We start from the raw sequence: 20,463 nt of genomic DNA on the forward strand, positions 1-20,463 counted from the left end.
CCAACTACATATCTGTATAAGGTTCCAGTCCTATGGACAGTGTGAGTATTGTTGTTATATGCATTGAATACCACTAGTTTTACAGGGTTTGTGTGTACATGCTATTTTTGCATGGAATGCAGCCTGCCTGCATAGCTCTCAACTGTGGGCCTATCCACATGATGGCCAAAAGATTCACTGTCATGTTTTATCTGTTTACCACACAGGTCGTGCCTCTGATATATCTATGGCATTCTCTCTGTTGAGTGCTATCAGTACATGGCTACATCTATTTGTGTTTCTGACTTTATATTCCTGAGTAAGGGTATGTTGCAAGCAATCCTGTAACACCAGCAACTTTCACAGTGTATTACACCAGTATTGCAAATATGGCCCTGTGTTCCAGCCTCTGTCCTCCACCTATATACCAGGCTTTGTCCAGATGTCATGAAGTAAGAGGTTGTTAAGTAGTGGCCTATCATTATTTAGTGCTGGCATTCCTGCCATCATTCCAGTGATGTTGTGGACTCCCACACAAATTGTGGGGTAGGGTCCATATATATGAGAGCTACAGTTGGACAAAACGTGTGTGACCTTGTACAGTCCAGAGGTCAGTGTTTGTAAGACACTGTTATATGCCCTTGTAAGTCATTCTATTAGGGATGGTATGCACTATTTTTAACCTAGGCTGTTACAACATGTGAGGGATATCAGTAATAAGACACATGAAGGCATATGGCTGTACATTTTCATGCATTTAATCATGGGATCAGTGGTGTGCTAGAGCTTACTGTCTTACAGACAGTTCTGTTTGTCAGTGTGATAGTGATATTTTAAGTTAAGCATTGTTATGTAACAGATACATTTTCATTGTGACAACTTAATTCTTTTTCCCCTAGGGGTTGAGTACAGAGTGTAATTGGAGGCTGCTGAACTACCTCTGTCATTAATAAGTGTTGACTGGTTCTTATCTTCAAGGCAAGTTTTTTTTTATTTTTGTACTACTTGAAGGCCTTAGCCTGGACAGCAACATATGTTATGTTTTCAGATTACTGTATCAAATGTTTTGTTTGCATTACTCAGTTATTATGTATTTCAAACACCTGCTATATGAAATGGCATATACAACTGAAATAGTACACAAATAAACATTTCTATGTATGCAAACGTGTGTGTGGTGTCATATCCTTTGACTTATCTGTGGGTATATGTTTCATGCAATAATTGTCTTTTTGTATGAAAGAATCAAACACTGTCCATTTTAAAAGGTGGCAAATGTAGGAATACTGGCTGTTCAATATGCTGTGCATCCTCTAAATATATATCTTCTTATACATATCTATAAGTAGTAATATATGTATATGTGTATGTATGTGTATATACATATACATCTATATATGTGTGTGTGTGTGTGTGTGTGTGTCTGTGTGTGTGTGTGTGTGTGTGTGTGTGTGTGTGTGTGTGTGTGTGTGTGTGTGTGTAGACACATATATATATATATATATATATATATATATATATATATATATATATATGGGTTACCTTCATTTCATCGACAGCCCATTTCACTGACAAGCAAATCAGCAAGACCATTTCACTGAAAGTTCATTTCACTGACAACTCATTTCATCAACAGGGATATATGGCCTCTTCCCCACTGTAGTGTGATCCTGGAGTTAGAATATATAGCAAGTTGGTGTGGCGGGCACAGCCCCCCACATTCGGGGGTGTGGGGGGGCATAGCCCCCCATATATTATAAACGTTTTAAGCTATACAGATGGATACTTACAAGTGCCATGAATAACTGTTTTGCAGAAAACAATATACAACCAAAGTATGTGGGGGGCTTCAGCCCCCACACCCCCCAATGTGGGGGGCTGTGCCCCCCAAACCCCCTTACTATATATTCTAACTCCAGGATCACACTACAGTGGAGAAAAGATCATATATCACTGTCGATGAAATGAGTTGTCAGTGAAATGAACTTTCAGTGAAATGGTCTTGCTGATTTGCTTGTCAGTGAAATGAGCTGTCGATGAAATGAAGGTAACCCATATATATATATATATATATATATATATATATGTGTGTGTGTGTGTGTGTGTATATGTATCATTGGAATGTTTACTGCTTCCACATTATACATTCCCTATGGTAGGCAGACTGTTCTGCATGATATGTTATTGATATCATCCTGACATCGTATAGCTAAGATGGATTACTGTTAACATGTTGTGGCTATGTTGTGTAGGGTCCTGGGTATGAGACTTGAAAGTGTTGGTTATTGTGTTGCAAGGCAGATCTGTTCAGCTGTGGAGGAGGGGATGATAATAATTACAAGAGGTACTTATTTTGGGCCCCTTCGACCCCATTAACAGTGCCTTTGTTCAGATGTTTTGCAGTGAGAGGTTCAGAGTGTGTATCCAATGTGCAAACACAATACACATTTATATATATATATATATATATATATATATATATACACACACACACACACACACATATATATATATATATATATATATATATATATATATATATATATATTTATATATATATATATATATATATATATATATATATATATAAATATATATAGATATATATATATATATATATATATATATATATATATATATCTTCTTCTTCTCTTTTGGCTATTCCCGTTAGGGGTCTCCACAGCAGATCATCTGTTTACATTTCTTCCTGTCCTCTGCATATTGCTCTGTCACACCAACCACCTGCATGTCCTCCCTCACCACGTCCACAAACCTTATCTTAGGCCTTCCTCTTTTCCTCTTACCTGGTAGCTCCATCCTTAGCATCCTTTTCCCAATATACCCATCATCCCTCCTCAGCACATGTCCAAACCAACGCAAACCACCCCAGGGGTGGCACCCATTTCCCTAATCGACAGGGATAGTCGGTAATGATCTGCAAAGTACGTCCATCTAACCAAGGACAATTGGGGCAACCAGTTAACATGGCTAGGCTTATAAAGGCTCTAGAGCTGCTAGCCTAGTAACTTCCTATGAACCGATAATCTCGCCTCTCTGACTTTGTCTCCAAACTGTCCAACCTGAGCTGACCCTGTAATATACTGATTCCTAATCCTGTCGTCCTTGTCACACCCAGTGCAAATCTTAACATCTTTAACTCTGCCACTTCCAGCTCTGACTCCTGCCTTTTTGTCAGTGCCACCATCTCCAACCCATACAACATAGCTGGTCTCACTACCCTCTTGCAGACCTTCCATTTCACTCTTACTGGTACCGTCTGTCACAAATCATTCCTGACACTCTTCTCCACCTATTCCACCCTGCCTGTACTCTCTTCTTCACCTCTCTTCTACACTCACCATTACTCTGAACTGTTGATCCCAAGTACTTAAACTCATCCACCTTCACCAACTATACTCCCTGCATCCTCACCATTCCTCTATCCTCCCTCTCATCCACACACACATATTCTCTCTTGGTCCTGCTGACCTTCATTCCTCTCCTCTCTAGAGCATATCTCCACCTCTCCAGGGTCTCCTCAATCTGGTCCCTATTCTCACTACAGATCACAATGTCATCTGCAAAGATCATAGTCCATTGGGCCTCCTGTCTGATCTCACTTGTCAACCTGTACATCACCATTGCAAATAAGAAAGGGCTTAAAGCTAATCCTTGATGTAATCCCACCTCCACCTTAAATGGACCTGTCACTCCCACTGCAGACTTCACCACTGTCACACTACCCTCGTACATATCCTGTACTACTCTTACATACTTCTCTGACACTCCTGACTTCCTCATACAGTACCACAACTACTCTCTAGGCACCCTATCATATGCTTTCTCGAGGTCTACAAAGACACAATGCAACTCCTTCTGACCTTCCCTATATTTCTCCATCACCAGTCTCAGAGCAAACATTGCATCTGTAGTGCTCTTTCCTGGTATGACACCATACTGCTGCTCGCTAATCATCACCTCCCTTCTTAACCTAGCTTCCATTACTCTTTCCCATAACTTCAAGCTGTGACTGATCAGTTTTATCACTCTGTAGTCACTACAACTCTGCACATCACTTTATTCTTAAAAATAGGTACCAAGACACTTTTTCTCCACTCCTCAGGCATCCTCTGACTTTCCAAGATTTCAGTAAACAATCTGGTTAAAAACTCCACTGCCATTTCTCCTAAGCACCTCCATGCTTCCACTGGTATGTCATCTGGACCAACAGCCTTTCCATTTTTCATCCTCTTCATAGCTGTCTGTACTTCCTCCTTGCTAATCTGTTTCACTTCCTGATTCACTATCCCCACATCATCCAACCTTCTCTCTCTCTCATTCTCTTCATTCATCATATCATATTGATATATATGCATAGACATATATATGTAGACATATATCTATAGATGTATATATATATATATATATATATATATATATATATATATATATATATATATAATATATATATATACATGCATACATATATCTACATATATAAATACATTTCCCCTACTGTTGAATGACTTTGCTGGATGATATGTTTGAGAAAACATCAGATTTATTTACATCTGAAATGGCTTAGTGATAAATCTCTTTGGCTATAGTGTGCATGGTCCTGGGTTTGAGACTTGCAGGGCCCGATTATTTTGTTGCTGGGCAGAACAGGGACTGTTAGAGACAGAGTGATTAAGGCACTTTAAAGCAGTTGTTAGCGGGTTTGCACAGGTTTGTGCGCAGCTAAGCTACACTTATGTGAGTTTAGCTTAGCTTACGCCTGCTTATGGCTGCTTACTGCCACTTAAACCCAGGCAAAGGTAGGGATGTGCAGGATAGGTGTAGGAAAGGACCATAGCTCTGTATTTCTTTGGCACAACACCTGCTTTCAATGTAGTTAACTTAGAATTTGGAGCCTCACTCCCTACAGGGAGGTGTATGGGCATCATACAATATGTTTGGTAGGGTTAAATTGTGTGAATAGTACATGTCTCTGGGCGAAATGCAGAGCTATGTATGGGACGTGATTTTTTTGTGGGACAGATGCCCTTTTTTTTAAGGTGAGAGTGAGATGTTAAGGAAGGATTATAGGTAAGTGTGGTGAAGGAGGTTTGGTAGAAGAGGTTGCATTTGCAGACAGATAAGACAGACAAGACAGCAGACAGGGTTGGTGTATGACATATGGCGGCTAAATACCTTGACAGGGAGGGTGGTTGGGAATCTGAGGCTCATGAGCCCCCCAGATGGTAGTAGTGGCACTGATGTCCCCACCCAATGTCAGTCACCACTACTCCTTCACAGTCCCACAGGTCAATGTGCTCAGGGCTGGGCTGGAGGGGCCACCTGCCCCTCTAGCTGTGCCAGCCAGCCCTCCACCTGGCACAGGTGGTTATCCAGCTTTGTCTGGAGGACACTGCACACCATGCCACAGACTTCATCCCGGGTGACAACATCCTCACCATGCCCACTTGCAGGGGGGGCAAGCCCCATCCCCTGCAATGGTTCCACCTAAGGGTGGTGCAGGACCAGCAGATGAGGGAGGTCTGGGTTGGATCCCGGATGTGCTGGGACCCAGTGCCTCGGCCAGGTGGGGTGGGAGATGCGGATCTGCTGGGATCTGCCTTCCCATATGTGCTATGGTGTGGAAATTAACAATGAATATTAGTTAGTCATGCACACAACATTACAACATTAGTCAAAATAGCATGCATGGATATTCCCATTTCCCCAACACAGTGTAATTATAGCAGTGCCACAGCAAACAGAACCTATGCATATATGGAATGCATTCAGGGTTGCAACAGCATGTCAGTTAGTGGTATGGCAGGCAGGCAATAAAATGATTATTCAACAAGCAATGTACACATTTTAAACAATGATACACCAAATGGAACAATGGTCCCAACAGTAGACGTTTGTTTAGGAACATACCCATGTTGGTTTCAGTGTGATGGTTGGATCAGTTGAGTGGTGGGGGAAGGGAACAGATTCAGTTGACAACTGCTATCAAGTATATTTGTCTGTACACTATTATTCACTACTTTACATTCTGACCACACTTATACTCTACCTGGGCCATGGGGCTGCTACAGCACACCAACAGCTGTAGATATCAACAGAGCAATTGTACCTTTATTTTAGTTATACACATCAGACCTGTTTCTATCCCAATTTCTTTACCTGTGGGCCCTGTGAAGATGAACTGTGTGCACATTACATTGCTATTTCTACACATATTTCAGATTCATATATTAGTTGCAGGCCCTGGAGTGTGTGTTGTGCCTTTCACATACATTTACTGTGACATTCTCTGTGTGCAGGTTTCTTGGTGACTAGGGAAATTATCTGTGACAGCATGACACTTGAGGGGCTTGTCTGGGCCAGACTGCAGAGTGTGGATATCTAGCTTGCATCTATTTGTAGGACTGGGGCTGATCCACACAGCAATTGTACACCTTTCATAGTTATACACATCATACTAGTATTTCTATTCAGATTTTTTTACCTGTGTGCCTTGTATGGAAAATGTTATGTGTTGCAGTACATTACTTTTTCTATTCAGATTGCAGTTTACAACTGTAGAACCAGACTGAGATGTTAGTGGCGGTCCATGGATTTGAACCATGGTGTGTGTGCAGAATTGAATGACAGGCCTAGTTCTTATCAGACTGAGCTACTGGGGAGGTGTTGCATATTGCTTGTGACATTTCTATCTAGTACATATTTTTGTGAACAGTACTTTTATTATGACATGCTGCATTATTTGTTTCCCATTTTCAGTACAAATTATGCATACACAACAGACATTGGTGTCACTGTTTGTGAAACGTGCACATTATCTGGATTGCACATTTGACTGTTTTACAACTACATACTGCAATTTAGATTCCTGAGTACACAGTGTAGGTTTTAAGTCTGCATCTATTGACTTATACATTTTTCAGTACATTCACAGCTACATACAGCTGAAATTGAAAGGCTAACACAAGACATTGCTGGCAGGCAAACAAGTAAACCACATTCTGATGGCAATATGTACTGTTGCTTTTTTCAGTTATTTGACATGTCCATTCTAAAGTATGCAGACAAGCAGTGCTAACTCAGTTCACCTCAGTTAATCATTCTGCAGGACATACACATTTCTATTTTTCAGGTACAAGTGAGATGACACACACCAGTGTTTGGGATCACCTTTATTAGTTTTGACATACATATCTGTGTACAACTCAGAAATCCAGAATTACTATTCCTGCATGATCTGCACATGGGAATGCTTTTCATTTCTAACTGTTACAGTACCCTGACATGGCACTTTCTTGGCAGGTTCATTCAGACACACTCATACATATTCTAATATTCCTCTCCTGCATATTTTACCTTGTTTGCTACTGACATCTGTATTACACAGCCACTGGGAATACTCCATTGTAATGCTGGCAGCTTGACAGAGGCATTTATTCCTGACTTTTACAGCACAATTACATATGCAGGCAGTACTACCATTACTATCATTTTGATTTCTTACTGCTAATAGTAGGGGGTATTCTGTACTCACCATACTGCCGACGCAGCCGGGCCAGTCACTGGGCATGAGCCTCAACATTCTGGGACCTCTCCACAGCTGCTGTATGGGGAGACATCACACATTAATCACACCTGCACAGTCACAAGTTGAAATTTTTCCATACTTAGTTAGAGAGATACATAAGACTGCATACTTATAGACAGGTGGGACATCCTGCGTTTGGGCTTCTTGGCTCCACTGGTCCAAGAGTGCACCCCTCCTCTGCTTCAGGTCGTTATGGTGGTATGTACCTGCTCACCAGTCTGGGGTATGCCACTGGCACTGGTGAGATCGCATGCGAGCTGGTCCCAGGCCTCTGCTTTGTACTACGAGCCATGGTACTAGCCCTGCAGCAGCCTGCCATCCTGTTTTTTTACTAGGAGCCCAACTATGACCCTGGACTCCTGGATGCTCCAACGTTGCACTCAGAAGTGAAAACCTTCACCGACACCAGGCATTTTGGTCCTGCTGTGAGCAATCCCAAATAGTTATGGCTGTATTCCCACCTGTGCAGTTTAACTAGGGCAGTTTTCCCACACTTTTTCTTGATTGGTTGGTTTTAATATGCTGAACTAGGCTTAACTCTGCACAAATCTGCATAACAATGCTTAAACCAGGTAAGCACAGCTGAAATCCAACCACGGAAAACTTGAGCAGTCCAAACACTGGAACTTACGCTGTTCTTTTAGAAAAACTAACAAGTTTATTGCACCAAAACAGTACACTTATACACTGAAAGAAGTTAACCTAGGTTTCGTCCTACATTCATGGACTTCATCAGAACAAGTAAACCCAAACTCCCACTCCCTTTAAAAATACCTATGAATTAAACAATAATTCAATTACATCATTGGTATCCATAACAACAGTATATAATTATTCAAGCAGAGAATTAACTATTGAGCATGCTGAATTACTTTCAAAAGGTTTTACCTTTGTACCAAGCAGAAGGGGTACAATTACTGATGTTCTTATTGACTTAAAATTGTTAACTCGGAAGATGAATATTAAGATGTGGGTAACTGGAAATAATGAACAAAATGATGGGGAATTATTTAAACCAAGTAAGTTTAACCCCCCTATTAATAATACTGTGGCCTTATATGAAAAAGCCTGTGAATTAGAAATAAGGGAATTTTTTAAGAAAAGTAAAAAGCATGGTTTAAATGGTGAAAATAATAATTTAAGTGAAGATGAACTGGTTTTATTAAATGAGCTCATCACAGATAAAAATATTCGCTTTATGAAACCTGACAAGGGTAATGGGATTGTAGTCATGGATAAAAATGACTATAGTAATTATATGTTTCAAATGTTGACTGGTGAGGCATATGAAGAAGTTACATTAAATGAGATTCATATAGCTTTTTCGAAAATAGATTTAATGATAGAAGATATGTTATACCAGGGTCAGATTAATGAAGTGGTATTTAATTATTTGAAAAATGATTTTCCTATGGTGAGCAACATATTTGGCATTCCTAAATTACATAAAGGCTTAAGTAATGTAACTTTTAGACCAATAGTTGATGGTAAAAGGAATAAGACGGTATTTATTAGTAAGTATCTTGACCATCACCTTCAAAGGGGGCTTACTAAGTTTGACTATATTACAAGGGATTCATGGCATTTCTTGCATAAACTAAATGAGGTAAAAATTGATGCTTCTACTATATTTCTTACTATCAACGTGTGTAATTTATACACAGTAATTCCAAATAACATTGGTCTGGATTGGTTGGGGAGACAATTGAATAAAACTGGGCATTTTGAACAAGACCAAGTAAATGTTTTTGTAACACTTATGGAAATTGTATTGAATAATAATTTCCTGTTCTTTGAGGGTAGCTATTTTAAACAAGTAACAGGAGTAGCAATGGGGGCAGCGTATGCCCCCATTTATGCGAATTATGTGATGTCTTATTGGGAGCAGGAGTATGTATTTCAGAGTGATTACAAACAATATATTCAGCATTACACAAGATTTCTGGATGATATTTTTATTGTTTGGAATGGAGATAGTAAAAATTTGGAATTATTTTTGAAGTACATTAACAGCACTGTAGATTTTTTAAAATTTACATATACATATAGTTCTACAGAAATATGTTGCTTGGACATTCAGTTAGTAGTAGATCAAGATAAAAAGAGTCTTACATCTAATATCTATAGGAAGGCCACTTTCTCCAACTCTTATTTGAATTATCAAAGCTGGCACCCTAGCCATCAGAAAAAGGCTATTGTTAAGGGTCAAATGGTTAGGGCTGCCAGAATGACCAATGATTTTCAGAGATTTAAGGATGAATTACAATTTATTATGGAAATGTTTATAAAAAGAGGATATCCGGCTGCTTTAGTTAGTACTATAAAAGAGGAGATTATGGTAAAAAGGGACAAAGGTTTTTATCAACCTATATTAAAGGTTAATACACAAGAAATCAGGGATATTGATTTACAGGCAGTTAATGTGGGAACTGGCAAAAAGAAAAGTAAAGAAAGAGAAGGGAAAGATTGTTTGTATTTTATTACTACTTACACCGTAGATACAGAATTTCTGGTTAAGGTTATACAAAGGAACTGGGAACTTTTTAAGTTAGATGTGAATGTTTGCAGCAAAATCAGAACTCCACCCATAAATGTATATAGGAAAGATAGATCTTTTAAAAATCTTTTAGAAAGGAATTATCTTCATAGAGTAGAGTCTTGCAGGGCAGTTGGAAATTTTAGGTGTGGAAGATGTAGTATTTGTAAGCATATCTCCACCACAGGAAATAAAATAGTAGTAGCACATGAAGTTATCTATATCAAGGGACATTTTGATTGTTTTAATAGGAATGTTGTATATATTGCTAAATGTGACCAATGTCCAGCATTTTATATAGGTAAAACTTGTCAAACATTAAGAGAAAGGATAGGTGAGCATGTTTTAGACATAAGACATATGAAAAATACTAATGCCCTGTATAGACATATTAGACAGCATCCCAAACATGAATTTAAATTTAGTGTGATACAACAAATTATTAAGGATGCTCAAGGATGTGCATTGGATGTCCATTTGGACATTAGTGAAATGAAGTGGCAAATAAGATTAGATGCCACCACCTATCTGGGCATTAATGACAGTATTAGTATCTCCCCTTTGTTAAAGTTAAAACATATTTTAGGATAAAGTTCATGTATAGACCTGGTCCCTTGTAGTATAAGTAACTTTGATCAAGTTTTAAAAGGTTTATTTTTAAAAGGTTTATTTTTAAAATGTTTATTTAATCATTTTTAATATTTTTAAACATTATTTTGAATGTTAAGCATGGTTTTATATACTAATATAACTATTATTTTTAAATTCCCTTTGTTGACCAACTAAATATACGGTTCGTTTTAGACGATATGAAATTTGTGTGAAATATAATTGTTATAATAAGTATTTGAATTTTATAGTTAAAACATGGTTCTGGTTGAAAACATTTTTAAGGAGCATGTCTTTTTAATGTTGTTATGGATACCAATGATGTAATTGAATTATTGTTTAATTCATAGGTATTTTTAAAGTGAGTGGGAGTTTGGGTTTACTTGTTCTGATGAAGTCCATGAATGTAGGACGAAACCTAGGTTAACTTCTTTCAGTGTATTAGTGTACTGTTTTGGTGCAATAAACTTGTCAGTTTTTCTAAAAGAACAGTGTAAGTTCCAGTGTTTGGACTGCTCAAGTTTTCCGTGGTTGGATTTGTGGTTACCAAGTTTGCTTTGAGTTGATAAGCACAGCTGAAAGCCAGTAAGCAATGCTTACACTATTAAAGCATTGCTTAAATCTATTTTTTTCATTAAATTTATAAATTATTTTTTACATTAATATTTTACTTATTCCCACCCCTACTGTGCTATACGTGTGCCATATGATTGACATCTATCATTCAAATTCCTTAAAAGTTTATTAAATAATTTGGCAGAGGGGAGATTTGAACCGAGCATGTTCTATATGCTACACCATGGCAGTACTACTATGGTACAGCAGCTTGACAATGTTTTCTATCACAGTAGCACTTGTCTATCATTTTCAGGATTTCAGCCAGGCTAAGAATACCGGTGCACCATTCAAACAAGCTGCACACCGCTTAAATTTCGGATTTATTTGATGAAAAAAATAATTTTTTTAAAATTTTATAGCTTTCCTCTTGGCCTACTGCTTCCATGCATGTAGGGCAAGAGTGCATACATTTGGGGGTGTGCACTTGAAGGCTTCTGCCTGCTAGGTATTTGTGTTTTATTTTGTTTTTTTTTTAGTGTCCGCAGACACTGAAATATTAGCTACTTACATTTCAGTGTCTGCGGACACTTGTTTACTATATAATATTAGAGGCAGGCTCTAATATTATATAACTTGACACTCAACTGTGTCACAAAGTGCCGTACGGAACTTTCTGAGTGAAGGGGGCATGTTACATCTGCAGGCACTGCTGACACATGCCCCCTGCATTTGCTCCTGGTTCATGTCCATTTAGATTAAATAGCAGAGTGCCTTCATGTATATACAGGACACATTGCTATTCTAAACGGACATGAACCACTCCTTGCAAGAATAGTCTTATTCTTGCATGGAGCTTCATGAATCCTGGGGAATAACTATTATATTTGTAATATTTTGTAAACAACTTACAATATCTGAGCAACTACTCAAGTTACACACATACTGCCAGCAGCATTTTATTCATCTAGCTGAGAGCTTTCATATGAGGCTAAGGAGTTCTGTCTGTGTTACCTCTTTGTTGAGATATTTAGAAAAAATGTGAAAATTATATCTGTATAAATTAATATCATAACAACAACATTTAATATCTATTTACCTGCACTAGACAGAGATCAAATATTAATGTAGTTGAGTTTGCCATTGTGTAAGCTTTAAGATGAAACTTTTTAAAACTTTGTCTATAACACGGTTTTGGAATTATTGATGCAAATATGAATGCACAATATTTGATGCCTAGAGGCATCAGTAGGAGTTAACTTCAGATGCACCTGGAGGCGTCACTCAGATGTAATGAGTTAAACACTCCTCATAGGAATTTCTACTTTACAAAGTCGCATGTAACAACAGATTGCAAAAAGGGAGAATGTATGTATTACTTTTCATTTCCTTCATGCTAATTGTAAGCTGTACATTCAACTCTTCAGATTGTTCAAAAGTAGCTTAACCTGGCTAAAAATAGCTAAGGACAGAGTGAGAAGGGCACCAGAGTAATGTGGCTGAATGTTAAAACTCAGAAGATGTTGGCATAAGCTGTATACTTCCACTTAGCTTCAGTTGAAGTTGGTGCTCATCCTCAGGCATTGCTTAAATGCAGAGGAGGAAGACTAATGACACAGAAGGGAAGAAGATACATAGACAGGGTGAGAGGGAGGCAGGGACCAAGTAGCTTATGACAGAAGCAGGATAGTGTTGGCTTTTTAGCGTACTAAAAACAGTAACATTTATCAAATGCCTGGATTAGAGCTTTTGAATGTATGAAAAAACCTTTCTGTAGATCAGAGCATTTTCTTATCTTGCCACACAGGAACTCCTGCTTCACACACTTTAAATAACACAATTGAATGACTGTGAAAAGTTAGAAGGGGTGAACAGAGACAGGCACAGATGGAGGAATGAATAGCAACAGTATTTTTTGTGGGCCATGCAGGGCCAGCTGTATGGTGTGTTACTCTTACTTATTTCCTTGTTATTAAACTGTGATGCTCTGTACAACAAAGTGCTTACTACAGCGATCCAGAAGGGGTAGGAGAGTGCAGCCAACATGAAGACATAAGCAGGGTAAGGGTGCCTGACTAAGTCTCCATGGTGGGGATGGAATGTTTTTACAAATGATGACTTGCTGCACTATTCAAATGATATATTAATAAAATTGTATAAATGGGAAGAAATATAGACTTTGCAGTTAACTATGTTATAGGAGTGCAAGGAAGAAATACAGACTTTGCAGTTGACTATATGATAGGAGTATAAAATGTCATTAAATAATACTTTGATTTACAACTGTAACCAAACCCAATTACACTTTGCAAAAACATCAGTCTACAGACAGGGGAATTATCTCAACACACCACATAGGAATTTCTAATTCATTACACCCAGCAGCCTAAGAACTGTTAAAGTAATGGTTTCACAGCAGTGCTGTTATTTTGCCAGTGCTCTGCATTGCCATAGCACACATATTTAAGCACAGTGCATGAAATGAACCATATTATTGAGGCTAAAACTAAAATCTTCACCTTTTCCCATAGGAAGTTAAATGGCATGCTCCTTCTCTCAGCATTGGTGTGATATGCCAATGCCCTCACAAATACTCAAGACAAAAAGTAAAGTTTTTTCCATGGGCCATTTCTGGCCATGTGTGTTGTGTGTAATTCTATTTTTTGACCAGATTAAACATGTGAAAAAGGGGTTGATAGGACAATGGTAAAAATGGTGATGGCAAGCAGAAGATAGAATGCAGGTAAAAGAATATACGAATTTACAGGAGGGTGGGGGGAGAACACCATAGCTATCCACTTCTTCACAACAGAAATGCATTATTGTACACAATATTTCATGACTTTGGAGAGTAACCAAACCAGACATGGCTGACAACAACAGATTTAATATCATATAGCCAATTGTACCAAATCAAGTGTGTCATAATGACACATTGGCAAACTGGAGAGTTATGTATGGGGCATAATTTTGTGGTGGGACAGGTGCTCTTTTTTTGAGAGAGAGAGAGAGAGAGAGTGAGAGAGGAATGTTGGAGAAAGTGCTTAAGAATGACATTGTCAGGTGTATATCAGTGTGTGTGTACAGCTTTAAAAAGTTTCCTAGGGGCTTGCACAAGAGTATAAATACTGAGCATGTGCAAGCCTGACAACCATTATGTAGTAAACTGTTGAGATGTAATGTCTCTGTAGTCTGTCTGTTAATCAGTTCATTTATATTTTGTAAAGCTGCTATCCATCCTGACGTGTTTCTATGTAATAAAGCATATAAAAGAACTACCCCGCCAGTTCATCATTTATATTAGAGAAGGATAAGCGACATCAGGTACATAAGGTAGGTTGGTAAACAGGTTACAGGATGGATAGGGATAGTGATGGACACAAAAGGTTGGGGGACACCATGATTGGGGATAGGTAGGGGACCACAGAGGTGCATCCACGTCCAGCTTGAAAACAGTGAGAATCTAGCCCTCACCCTCAGAACTGTCATGATTGTCTCTTGTGCCAGTTGCTTGGATCAGTGCTGGATGTGGCATTGTTTTGGCAATACAATGCAAGACCTTTTCAACCCTGTTCATTTAGGCACCAAGGCCCCTCTCCATAATGCCCTTCACAAGCTATGTCAGCTCCTGTCATATGTCAAAATCACCACCTCCATTACTACTGCTCCTGGAGGGTACCAGTGCACCAGCATCCAGGGCAGAGTTACTGGATGCAGGAGAAGCAGGACTAATGGAGACAACTCTGATAAGTTGTGACCTAGATGTGCTGGGTATCTGTGCTTCCTATGGTGGTGCCACCGTAGCCAGCTGTGGAGGTATAATAGACCAAACCCCAATAGTCAATCTACCTCTTTGGGCTGATGGTCAATTTGTTTTCAGCAGCAATGTTTAAGAAAAAGGAGAGATAAAGGGTGGGGGTAAATAAAACAGAGAGTATTAGATCAATGGCATGTCACATTACTTATTTCAGCACATAAAGCAATATGAATAATACATAACTATACCTTAGCCACATCCAGATGTGATGGGAAGGTATGAATGTGTCCTAAAGTCATTCAGTCACAGTGGTATGATATGAGTAATATAATGATGTATTTTACTGCATCATATCAGATATCTGCTTTGAAAGGTAATAACTGCATTTGCAAATATTGAATTGTTAATGCCATGCAATATTAAAGTTAGAATATCTTATAAATATTAGCCTGTAAAAAAACTGAATATTTGTTTGTGGGTACTGAATGCACACACAATTAATCTGATTTATTTGTTGCCTAATGCGATAAGCAAGAGCTACTGGTACAGGCATGTAGGCTTGATATAAAAGTTAAGGTATGCCTGCTCAAAATGATATACAGTGATAGACTGCAAAAACATCCATGCCTTGCAATCAAAACAGATGCGAGTTTACTTCATGCCTCTTTGAGGTGAATTAGTCTCTTCTGATGCACCTCATTGTTTTCTGCAATTAATTAATGCCATATCACCAACAAGTTATGAGTTAGTATTCTTACACAACTGAGGGGGTGTTTGCAGTGCTAAATTCATCCTCCCATCAGCTAAGGAAGTCCCTTTTGCACCTCTTCATGTCTCTGTAGTGGTGATGACATTGCTCACCAGCATGTGGGATGCCAGTTGCACTGGAGACAGTCTTGGCTAAGCTATTCCAAGCCTCATCCTTATACTGAGACCCAGTGCATTCCTGCTGCAGTAGCCTCTGACTATAATGCTTCACAAGGTATGTCACAAAAATCCTGGACTCCTCAACACCCCATCTTTGTGCTCTAAATGGCACACCATCTCTAGCTATGCAAGCTATGTCTGTAGCAATCAAGCTAAAAATATGAGTCTGAATTGGTGTCCAATTCAGATCGCACATGTAACAGCTTGTTCACAAACATGCACTGCCTTGCCAACTGTATTTGACAATTGGAAGTACAGCAATGACTTGCCAAATACATTGTCAATGAGAAACATAGAAAGTGTTAAAATTATATTGTGATTCAGCCATGTGTGAGACATTTTCCAATGTTAAACCATGATGCGCTTTATGGTGTCAGTTATAATTATGGTTTGTATGAAGAAAAATTTTATGACTTGTGACATACTGGCATGCTGGGGTTGGACACTGATAAAATTGAGTAGTACCATCTGGCAATCAAGCCCAAGAGAAAATACAGGACAAAATATTAAACTTTGTTGATTAACTGTCAGTGCCACAGTAGAACTTACTTATTAACATGATAATTACAGGTATAGAAATTTAAGACTGCATATATACTTAACAGATGCCTGTATGTCTGTGACTTTACTCGGTCATGGGACTGCATGTCTATATGAAAGGCATTGATGCTGTTTACAAATAAAATGCAGGGGCAGGCAGTTGCCTATTCTGAGTAAGACATGGTGGATTAGGTTACATACCTACTTCATAATACAAAGTATCATAAAGACATATTTATGATATACCAGAACTTAATAATTATAACAAAAATATTGTGCACATCATATCTATGTACGTGCATTCTATCTTAAATATCATCGTTGTCATGTTTAACATACTTTAGAGCATTATATTTGGCTTCTATAGCAAGCAGTAATGATAGATTTTTTTGCAATAAACATAGGTATGATACTCATGTAGATTTAAGGTGATATTCCTGAGTAAAATGTGGTGGCAAATAGCATTCTGACACCCCCCCCCCTTGTAAAAGTATCTGTCAATTGGATTCAAACCAAACATCAGCTGTTTTTTGTCTTTATTTTTGGTCTTCATGATCACTGCACCTTTTACTACAGGGAAAGTTACCTGACAGATTGAATTTATTCACTGAATGCTATCCAGAGTGCTGATAGCTGCATACTCCCACCAGGCTTGTTTGCATTAAAGAAGGCAGCCTAAATTAAAATTTTCACTTTTTTCCTTAGGCAGTGAAATGTGTTTGTGCACTGCCAAGTAAACCTCAAATGCAAAAGGCATTAGAAAAAATAACAGAAAGAAAGCTAACAGTAATAAGAATTCAATCACTGAGTATATCTAGCAATCACCCGAGCAAGAGGTGCATTCAAGTGACACGTTCATCCTTCTTGCATCTCCTTTCAACATAAGAAATGTAATTTGTGTTACACACTATCAGTCTTGTAGTAAATGATAAATAATATGAATTTGGCTATACAGTAGCTCACCTGATGTTAGCAATACTGAGAATAGTTGAAATTACACAACAACAAAGTGAAAACGTGTGTAAATATGTATTCATATCTCCTCTGGAAAAGTATCAGTTAACTGAATGCAAACCCTGTATCAGCTGTCCTTTTTTCTCTAAGCTTAATGCACTTATACCTTATGCCACAGAGAAGGTTGCCTAACAAGTACATTTTCTTCGATGAGTACTATCCTGAGTGTGGACTGCTGCACAATACCACCAGGCTTGCTAGCACTAAAAAGGCAGCCTAAATTAAATTTGTTTTACTTCTTCCGTTAGGCAGTAAAGCTTAGTTTACTGCTATGGAACACTGTTAGCCCAGATTGTGCAATGCCAAATAGCATGTAAATGATGACGAGAGAGAGAGAGAAAATGCAAAATAGAGGAAACATTATAAAACAAATATGTAGTTAAAATGCATATTTTTGATATTTCCTCAACTTTGTTGTGTTTCAACATGAACATATTATCATTACATCATTATGTTCAAACAAACAATGCCATTTGTGGATTAGAACCCCCAGAAAAATAGAGCATTCATAAGACACAGTTCAGGTTCTTATAGTGTGTGTGCCACACACAAAGTATACTGTGAAGATAACAAAGAGGTTAGCAAGGTTAGCTATACTGAATATGTGACACAGTATCAATTGATATAACAGGTGCAACAGCATCAATTCCTTACATTTGTCACATGTATTTTGCAATTAACATATGGATGGCCATGATACTGGCAACATGGAAGATAAATCTTTCCTCAGACAATATAAAAAATATAGTGAACACTGCACCTCTTTGCTTCTCTTTATTTTATGAACATCATCCCTCTATCTATGCTTCCTTAACAAGATAGCTATAGGCTTTGCCTTGAATAATTTACTTCCTTAGAATTGCAGACACAATTATATTCAGAGGCAGAAACTGTTCTCAGAAGCAGTTCACATCAATGCTAGAAATGTTCTTCATCTTGGTCAGTCAGTGGTAGTCCTAAAATTTATTGTAAGCCCCTTCTCTCTGCCACACCCTAATTGATACTGCAATCAGATTAATCATTCACACTTGCAAGAACTTGCCAGGTAATACTCCTCAGTACTCACCCTTGCAGAGAATGGGCATTTGCCTGCAGTTGTATAGATCCTTACACCATATTTACATGCCCTGCACTTAGTGCAGATTGTGGAATTCATGAATGTTAATAAATTCATACTTCATTTGCATATTCACAGTGCTGGAAGAGATGAATCTGCACTATATAAATGTATTCGTTTAGCAATGAACTTGCATCATAGTAGAGGAGACTGGATCCAGAGAACTCAATACTGCTACTTACCGCTACTTGCTTTGCAAACTGTTTTCTACTTTCACAAATGACCTGCTGCAAAGGTATGTTGCTGTTAACACATTTATGTATTTGAACCTTATTTATGGTTTGTATTTCACAATACAAGTATTGTTGTACTTTCTGCATTACTCTCAGTAGCTGTTGGCATGGACATGTATACCACCATTATTTCTTGACCATGCAGTATTTTTCTACATAAAGATGGAAATTTCAATCTTGAAAGCTGACCACTTTGCTCAGAATATTGGTGTATTAATAATTACCAAGGTCATGGGTTCTGGCATTAGTATCAGTTTTAAGTTTAAGGTTTAGATATGTACCTGGCTGATCTCCATGGAAATTAATATCAGACCAAAAAGTGTTAACCATGGTTCCTTAACAGGTGGCATTTATTTTCTAATGCTGCAATGTTCTACAAAGTGACAGGATGTTTAGTCCTGCTATGAATTTTTTTATGAAATTCTTTCTTTCTTTTGCAATTGGGGAGAGGGATGAAGCTTTAGTTTTTCATGTATTTTGTGTATGAAGGACGGATACATTCATATTTTGGGGTTAAACCATCTTTTGTGTTTGTAATTTTAGATTTCTTCATTCCTATTATGTTTTTTGTCAAACAGGACTATGGCACCCAAGATATCAGCACCCAGTAAACCACTATACATTGTCACAAGCAATGATGTTATCATTCAAGCCGTACATCAACATGGGCCATTCCTCTTAGTGAGAGGCAGGGAGTGACAATTCCTCCTGTAACCATATCTGGGAGCAGGTAGTGAATTACGTGAATACAGTTGGAGGCCAAGGATGTATATATTCCAAAATAAGACACAGGGCCAGTGACATGATTGCAGCAAACAGACATCTTGCAGTTGCAATTGCCCATGAACATATGGGTATGGGGGGGTCCTCCTACTGAGCCTCCATTAATGGAAATAGATTAGTTCCTGTCCACTGTCAGAGATGCTGACAGCTCAGCACAGGGTTAACTCAGAATCCTTGATGTTGGGACTGACGTGGAAGACAACCCAAGTGTGACTGCTGTAGAAATGTGAGGTATGCTGTTTAAATAAATAATTGGCATTGCATACACATATGCATGTTGTGTGTGCATGTGTGTGTGTGTATATGTGTGTGTGTGTGTGTGTGTGTGTGTGTGTGTGTGTGTGTTTTATATATATATATATATATATATATATATATATATATATATATATATATAAAATCTATATCTATTTTATATATAAATATATATATATATATATATATAGAGAGAGAGAGAGAGAGAGAGATGAGGAAGGGATAGAAGACACAGATAAAAAGGGGTATGGGGGGAATAGGGGTGGGGGGTAGCACAGTGAATGGTATCAATTTCTATGAGAAATGTCTTATTCTTCCGCTGTATAGGCAATTATCTTCTGTTTCTTCTGTTATTTCCTTGGTGATGCTTATCCCTGTTTCATGTCTCTTTTTCATATGTAGGGACAACTGGCTGCCCCACTGCATGACCAACCGTGCATGATATGCACACCTTCTGTATTCTTATTAATATCCAAAAGGTGGATACATGTGTAAATTGAATTTATTTGACTTCATTACATTATCATCTTTTAAGTTGTAAGATACACTTCA

Source organism: Protopterus annectens, chromosome 10.part0 (assembly GCF_019279795.1).
Source record: "Protopterus annectens isolate FY-2018-M chromosome 10.part0, PAN1.0, whole genome shotgun sequence".
Classification (NCBI taxonomy): domain Eukaryota; kingdom Metazoa; phylum Chordata; order Ceratodontiformes; family Protopteridae; genus Protopterus; species Protopterus annectens.